The following is a 9,023-nucleotide window of genomic DNA, read 5'->3' as shown; positions in this document are numbered from 1 at the left end:
ATATATATATATGTTTGTATTTCATCACCTTATTTGCTACTCATCCATAAAATTTTCTTTCTGTCTTACATCTAATGTTGTTAATCACGCTTAAAAATATGGAAGAAGATCTGTGCATATGATTCTTAGAGAGAAAAAACCTTAGTGTCTTAGTTATTTGGGTTTTTAATTTTTATATGTGCTTGACTAGTTTTGGTAAGTATATAATTACTGGCTAGAAGTTGGTAAGTTAGCACTTTTTTGGGACATTTCTGTAAGATTCCCTAGTTTTAATGGATTTGAAAAATGTCTTGGAATGAGTAATTAATTCTAAGGGCAAAACAGGAAAAATAAATTATTTTTCTCTTAATATGCAAAAACTGACAGATAAAAATAAAAATTTATTTTTAGAACTTGACAACTAAATGTGAACGGAGGGAGTATATGTTTGACAGTATAATTTGTTAGTTTCAGCACTTTGTGTCCTATGACCAAAAGGTGAGCAAAAGATTACGATATCCTAAAGATAAGATTAGAAATATTAGAGGCATTGTAATATTAGAAATTTCCTATTCTCTAGATCTTCAATGATAGAATATATCAAATTAGGGGTGTACATGAACAGGATTGGTTCGATTTTTATCAAATCAAACCAAATCAACTATATCGGTTTGGATTGGTTCGGTTTTGTCGGGTTTTTTTGGAATTTTGGGTTTTTTTGTAATATGAATATTATTTTAATTTTACTTTGTTAAAATTATAGATAAAGCTTTGATAAATGAATATATGTTTCGTAAAACCAATCTTACTTCGGCTAGCAATACCAAACCAAGTCAAACCAAACCTAGTCGGATTTTTTAATCGGTTTGATTTAATTTTTCGGTTTGATGCAGTTTTCCGGTTCGGTTTAAACACTCCTATACCAAGGGGATGAGGTAAGATGAACAGGATACTTTCACCCTTAATTAAAGATCTGAATTAGTGAGAACAGTGAGTATCAAATAGCAAAGGATTAGTAGGGAGTATTATTTCTCCTTTAATAGGTCTCCTACGACGTGAATACGGATTAGTGAGAACAGTGAGTATCAAATACTAAAGGGTTAAACAAACATAAACAATATTTACCATTTAGGATTGATTAAAATAATATATTACGAAATAATGGATAACAAATATCCAAACAAGCTGCTAACCACAAACATTTCCATGTAAAAGTTATATTGATTATATGCATTTGAAATCATTGCTTTTGATAATGCTTTAAGCACAAACATTTCCTTGTAAGAATTGATTATGCATCAACTGTAATAGCACAATAAATACATAATTAGACATTTCTTCATTTTTATATAGGACCACAGGGGTGTACATAGGTCGGGTTGATTTAGATTTTATAATTACCAAACTAAATCAATTGTGTCGGGTTATTAAATCAAAAGACTAAACCAAACCAATAAAACTCGGGTTTTTCACTTTCGGGTTTTCTCGGATTTTCGGGTTTTTTCGGGCTTTTTTCCGGTAAAATCGTCGTAAAACAAAACATATAAATTGTGCTCAAAATATTTTCTTAGTCCTAGTAAGATACAACTATATAAAGTATTTTCCAAGAAAATAATACAAAATATGAGATAAGTCATGGCATTATCCTAAAATATTCAATAATAAAGACAATAAAATTATGTAATATAAATATTGCTAATTAAAAAGTCATAATAAAAGTAAACATAATCTAAAAGTACAAAGTCATGCTAAAATAAGTAAACTAATAAGGGAGTATTAATTATATAACTAAACGCTAAAGAAAAAATAAAAATAGGTTAAACATTTTTATCTAAATTATTGCAAAACAAAAATAGATATTTAATACATTCCCGTTTTTAGTATTGAATTGAATGTATTTTGTTAGCATTAATATTGATTTGATTTTGGTTTGGGCTTTTGTTAGTACTATTTAATTTACTAATGTTAATAGCTATAAACTTATTGGAACATTCAAAAGTTCTAAGTCCAACCTTGAAATAATACCTCAAAAGATAAAATTATAAAATCTTTTAATAAATATTTATAAATTACATCACAGTAAGTATATTTATACATAAAATATATCTAAAATTTCTATATATATGTAATGTCGGGTTGGTTTGGTTTCGGTTTGACTTTCTTTAGTTAAAACCAAACCAAACCAATTATGGTCGAATTTTTTTCCCCAATACCAAACCAAACTAAACCAAACCATAGCCGGTTTTTTTTTCTCGCTTTGACTCGGATTATCGGGTTGGTGCGGTTTCTCGGTTTCTTTTGTACACCCTTATAGGACTATATAGAGAAGAGTTAGCTAAAACCCAACTGTTAGGATAATCCTACCCCCAAAAAAGGTAAAAATAGCATGAGCTAACCAGTTTTCAGATTGGTCATTAAAAAATAGCCAGCGTTTGCAAAGTCATTGAAAAATAGCCACTATTTTACTGCAACACGGAAAGTTCTAGCATAATATACTAGAGATTGGTGCACCTGTGTATGAACTTCCAGCATATTTTGGTGGAACTCCAACATGTGAAAAGTTCCAGTATATTTGCTAGACCGGTATATTATATTGGAACTCTAGTAAATTATACCGGAACTCCAATATAATATACTGGATTCCAGTATACTTATGTTGAAACTCCAATATAATATACTGGAGTTCTAGTATTATTATACTGGAGTATTTTTCGAATTTTGAACAGTGTTTTCGTTAAGATTTATCTTTATATGAAAAGTGACTAAATTTCAATTACTTTTAAAACTGAGACTATTTTTGAATGACCACATGTAAATATGACTATTTTTGAATTTCTTCCCAAAAAAACAAAAGAGGTTTGGATATCAGTACTGGATTTTATATCATGGGCCTATTATAAGTTAAGTTCTACACTGTTATCCACACAAAACAATGTTGCAGATATCTCAATCCTTAATATACTTACTTGTTACTACTATATATATATATATATATATATATATATATATATATATATATACCTTATTTAATAAATAGATTTTAATTGCATGTTCTTATGGATTATGTATTTATTAATCTGCTTTTGTTTTTTGTACAACAAAAGATAAAATCTATTGTAGGCCCGGAGAATTATTAGATAGTATTTAATAGAAATAAGTAATATTTCAAATATGTAATCAATGTTGAGATGGCCGAGTTGGTCTAAGGCGCCAGATTAAGGTTCTGGTCCGAAAGGGCGTGGGTTCAAATCCCACTCTCAACAATTTACTTTTCCTCCTTTTTCCATCTAGATATATATATATTTTGCTAACCTACTACATGATTGTAGCATTGTATACACATTTGATATCTCCAAAATGTCCTTATTATTTGCTACCATCTCATTAATAGCGAGGACTTTTTTTTGTCTTTTCACAAAATTCCACATTTCATTAACCTTTTCCATTCTACAACTATCAGGCGGGAAACATTTCCCCCTCTATTTTTCTTCTTCAGTCAATGCTCTTCTCAGATTCTAGAAGGTTTTTTTTTTTTTTTTTTTTTTATCTATTTTGGTTGCACCTTGATTAATACTGCAATGAATATATGAGTTTAGTATTCTAATTTCTCTTCATTCAGTGATCAGAATCATGGTGTACATTTTTTGTAAGTTTTTTATTTATTTGTTTATACCCAGCAATTAGTTTATCTTATTTTATTCGATAGAAACCACCATTCTTATTTCATTTAATTTTGGATTAGCTTTAGTTTTTCTTCGATCACTACAACAAAATTGGTAAAAAGTTTTCTACTTGTATACAATGCTAACCTACTACAGTCATGTAGTAGGTAAGTATATATATATATATATATATATATATATATATATATCTTCCTGCTTCTGATATTAATTAAAAAATAATGAAATTTCTGTATTATTCATTCGAAATAAACTATATTACTTCAGCATGGAGCTTTTTGTCCCTAATTTCTTGACGATGTCTCGCGTCCTTCCTCTTTAACACGATGCGAATCTAAATTAGGTGAGGTCAGAGGTGGATTCGGGATTTAGAGATTGCGGGTGCCATATTACTTTGAACATAGACATATTGTTATTTATACGGTCCAAATAGAGTAAGTATTTAGTCGGTTTGATCAATTTTTGACTTCCGCACGAATTATTTGTCTTTCAATTAAGCGAAAAAACTAATTATGACAACTTGTCGCGATGAGGGTTTTTGTTCTGATGGGAGGGAGAACTGAGAAGATCTTTGGAAGAAGGAAACTAATATATATATATATATATATATATATATATATATATATATATATATATATGCTAGTCGATTTTTTTTATCTTTTAAAAATAAATTTTATACTGGATAAAATAGTCATTAATTTCTTTTCAATAGTTAGAACTTTAAAATTAACTAAAAGTATGATTATTAACTCTTTTTTATTTATTTATTTGAGGTATGTAGAAAATCCTAATATTTAGGACTTTGAATTTCAATAAGCTTACATAAATTATTTTCTTACTTAAACTATGTAACATAGCTATAATATTTTGCATGTTAATTTCCCTAATATTTATGTTATAATTCTAAGAGAATATAATGAATTGACAATAATGAAAAATCATGAACTACCAGTTACAGTGATACTCCTGCTAATAATTTGATTAACCCAAATCAAATTTTAAAATAAGAAAGAAATTATAGTTTTAAGATACTTTCATAGTTGTAGTCAAATTACAAAAAACTGACTTTGAATTTTAGGTTTGAGCAAATTTCATGTGCTACAGGAAACTTATGTAATTGATTTTAAATGCTTGACATCAATAGAAAAAGTCCATCAGAAATTTTCAAAGGATGTAAAAACTCTCTTTATGTTGCTTTTCAACTATTCTTATTCATACCATTAGCTTCTCATCTCTTCCACACATATACGATCTAAACTGAAACATGAATTCTACTCCCCACCAATTGCAAATTCAACAAGAAATTACTGATCCACCGGACATAAGTTCTATGCAAATAGATGATACTAACATACCTACAAAACCAGTAATTTTTCTACAAACTCTTCTATACAATAAACATCTATCACCAACACTAGTCAATCAACAAAATACAATACCTACCGCTGATCTATCTGATGAAATAATCCAACATGCTGAAGATGAAGACAATTTTATTCCAATTAGTGCTATTGATAAATCACGTTTGTACGAACCCTGAAATTACTCGGTCATAATAAAGCTGTTTGGAAGGAGGATTGCACATCATATTCTAAGAAACAAGGTCCTAGATCTATGGAAATCAACTGAAGACCTCCCTATTATTGATTTGGGATCTGACTTTTTTCTTATCAAATATCTAAAAGAAGAGAATATGATTAAGGCTCTTCATGGGGGACCATAGTTCATACTGAACTATTTTTTGTCTGTTCGAAGATGGGAACCCAAATTCATAACATCATCTACACAGCTTACATACTCGAGTATTTAGGTTAGACTTCCTGAACTTCCAACTGATTCTACGATTTGAAAATACTACAAAGAGTTGGGTCGAAGTTGGGGCAACTATTAAAGATAGACAGATACACTTCCACTGCTGCAAAGGGAAGATATTTCTTAAGGAATATTAATATAATACAGGATGCAAGTTGCTTTTACTGCCAATGGGAGGAAGAATCTATAAAATACAATTTCCTTGACTGTGCAAATGCTAAGAAATATTGGCAGGAATTAGGAATCATGCACCATATTAATAAAATCAGGCACTTATCAGTCACACAAAGTTGGTTATATGAGCTAATGGGCTATAAAGATTTCAAACTCCCTTATAATATAAATCCATACACTTACTTACCAATAAGCTTATAGAATATTTGGATAACACGAAACAAAAATAGTTACAACATGACTCGAGATAACATTCATGTTAAACACACAACTCAGCAAGCAGCTGAATTCTCATACTTGGGTGCTTCTTCTCACAAAAGAAAAAATAAAGCTATCAAAAATGTAAAATGGAATCCTCCAAAGAGTTTACAAGCTAAATACAAATGGAGCATATTCAGCTACAACTGCTGGGATTGGAGGGCTAATTAGAAATTCCACCGCTGAATGGAAATTGGGCTTCTCAGGAACTGCCTCAGGGGACACATCCATTTCTGCAGAATTTTATGCATTGACTCATGGACTAAAATTGGCATATGAAAACAACATAAAGCCACTAGAAGTGGAGGTGGATGCAACAGAAGTTATCACACTATTACAATCTAATAATATTCCATTCTCTAACATGATAAATGATTGCAGGTACTTCCTGGACCAGCTAGGTAATCCTGTAATGCAATATGCATACAGAGAAAAAAACAGGGTAGCAGATAAACTAGCAAAGACAGGCCACAATTTTAGAAACAATTATATCCCAAGTGTTTTTGAAGATATTCCAACTTTTGTTGCACAAATTTTTGAAAAAGACAGGGAATGTTTGGCAGCTCCTCCAACATGCCAAGGGAATGCTTGGCAAAAATCGAAGTGGCAATCTTGATCAGCCACCTCCGAATATGATCAGTTGTTGTGATCATGATAGTTCCACTAGGAATGCCATGACAAACATAAATATTAGTAGTAATATCTAGTACCTTGTAATGGTACGATATTTTGTAACAGGGAGCAAGCGATGCACCAACCCTCTGTACGCATTACTTAGTTAATATATATATTATCTTTCAAACTTAAAAAAATAGAAAAACTCCTAGAAATCAAACCTGTTGTGGCTATGCTGTCTATCTGATGTAGCAAGCGAAAACAAATAAATAACATAGCAAGCAAGGTTCGATCCCACGCCCTGAAAGGCAAACACTATGTGCCTCTACCACTAACACATTGGTACCTTCTGTTATTTTGAGTAACGACTATTTTATTTATCATCTTTCTTGAATATACTATAGATATATATTTGTAATTTCTATCGAAGCTTGCGGGAGGCATAACACCCCTCAGGCCTTAATAGATCCGCCCCTGTGCGAGGTTCTATTATAAATACTGAAATCGGATGAGAAAAAAGAAATTTTTTAATTGTATAGCCGTCCAGCCAAAAAAATAACTGGCATGTGTATAGTATATTTATAGTTTATTTATATTGATTATTGACTAACGGATGAAACTAGGCTTACCAAAAGAAAAAATGTCTTAACACATGAATGCTAGCATGAAACTTACTCGTGCACTTGAAAGGTAGGTCTGAAAGTCAGCTAAAGATTGGTCGTTACACAACTATTGAAACTCAATATTTGGCTTTTAATTTCCTCCTCCTTTCTCTTCAAGAAACACCACAAATTAAATTAAAGTTGATCGTAAAATCCTTTGGTCTTAGCACGAAAAAACCAAGAAAAATAATATGCTGTATACATCTTCATTTCTTTGACGACTCAATTACCTGCCACCTACAAATGGTACGTCTTTTTATAAATATATATATAGAGAGAATTAATTATAAGTATATTTCCATTTTGTCTAGCTATCACTTTTTAATTACACGTCTCATCCTTTTAGGGTCCTTTTGGTTATTGGGATTATGAAAATAATTCCGGTATAAATTTGGTATTATTCTATAGGAGTACTTCAATTGATTGTATTTTTGAAAGTAATAATAATTGTATAATTTTATATCAGAATCTTGGTACTCCCTTCGGTCCAAAATAAGTGATTTTTTGGCTTTGTTCTTGTGGTCCAAAATAAGTGATTTTTCCAGATTTCAAGAATGAATTAATTATTTTTTTCCTACATTGCCTTTTGAGTAATTAATGTTGGAGTATGTGTTAGGAGTGTTTATATGAAGAGATAGTAAAGGTTAATATGGTCAATTTTATTGCTAATTAATGTTAAAAGGTGAGTTTCTTTAATCTGTGTGAAAACAACAAAAAAATTACTTATTTTAGACCGGAGGGAGTATTGTTTTATACCATATGTATTATGAGATAACAATCCAATGATTAGGATTAGCTATTTGCTGAATAAAACAAGTAAAATGAAACTGCTTTATTATTTTGTTACTCACTATTTTTCAACATGGCTTCTATTTCAATCCTACTTAGAAATGCTTTTCTTGAGCCGAGGTAGAGGCGGCGTAAGCTCATATATGGCCAAAGTTAGGCCTAAAATTCTTATATATCAATAAAAAATTCTTACCTTTTATATAAAAAAATTTACTTTTGTACTAAAAATATTTAATAAAAGGTAAGAATTTTCTAAATAAATATTTTTATTTGAAATACCTATAAAACTGTTATTTCTAAAAAATAAAAGGGGCCTCTCAAATTTGGGGCTGAGGCACAAGCCTTATTATCTATAATACTAGAGTCATCCTTGAGCCGAAAGTCTATCGAAAACGGCCTCCTACCTACACAAGTAGGGATAAGGTCTGTGCATAAACTACCCTTTTCAGATCCCACTTGTAAAAATACTTTGGGATATATTATTATTGTTGTTATTAATCTCATTGTTAGTTTACATGCAGTCTTTTGTTCCCATGATGCTTCGAGTTTTGGTCAGATTTGTAACATCTATAGCAAGTGAACCAGCAACTTCAGTCACTACTATTCTCTTTTACAGTGAGCTTCTTCCTCAGAGTACAGTGCTACAGAGATTGATTCGACATGAATTAGTTCTTAATGACCAAGACAATTATCTGTTACATTTACTCATTTTCCTCTTGAGCTGTTTTGTAGCTTAATTATAGATATGTATCTTAAAGTCGTTCAAGTAAAAAATGAGTTAATCATTATAGGCACATTCAAGGTTTGAAATTTATGAGTTTGTACGACAATCTCAAGTTAATAGTATAATAATAACTGGCCGAATTCAGAGTAAACTTATAGATGGTTAGTGGATTTCTTAGCATAAAGTATCCCGCATTCACGCAAGGTCGAGGAAAGTGCCGCACCTCTAGAGGTGTGATGTAGATAATCTATCCTAATACAAGCATTAGCGGTTGTTTCCACGACTCGAATCCATGACATGTACATTACAGGGTGTGATGTATACATGATT

General features: G+C 30.7%; 1 long non-coding RNA gene and 1 other non-coding gene across 2 annotated transcripts; both read left to right on the top strand.

The window, feature by feature from the left end:
- The first annotated feature begins 3,161 nt into the window (after window positions 1-3,161).
- Window positions 3,162-3,242, top strand: TRNAL-AAG (transfer RNA leucine (anticodon AAG)). Its single transcript has one exon. It is a non-coding gene; the product is annotated as a tRNA-Leu (tRNA).
- Window positions 3,243-7,300: 4,058 nt separating this feature from the next.
- LOC104223715 (uncharacterized) lies at window positions 7,301-8,757 on the top strand. Its single transcript, XR_011400662.1, has 2 exons — window positions 7,301-7,426; window positions 8,491-8,757. It is a non-coding gene; the product is annotated as an uncharacterized lncRNA (long non-coding RNA).
- Window positions 8,758-9,023: the final 266 nt, after the last annotated feature.

Source organism: Nicotiana sylvestris, chromosome 6 (genome assembly GCF_000393655.2).
Source record: "Nicotiana sylvestris chromosome 6, ASM39365v2, whole genome shotgun sequence".
Taxonomy (NCBI): Eukaryota; Viridiplantae; Streptophyta; class Magnoliopsida; order Solanales; family Solanaceae; genus Nicotiana; species Nicotiana sylvestris.
Note: the sequence above shows the minus strand (reverse complement) of the source record. Positions and strands in the feature narration are given on the sequence as shown.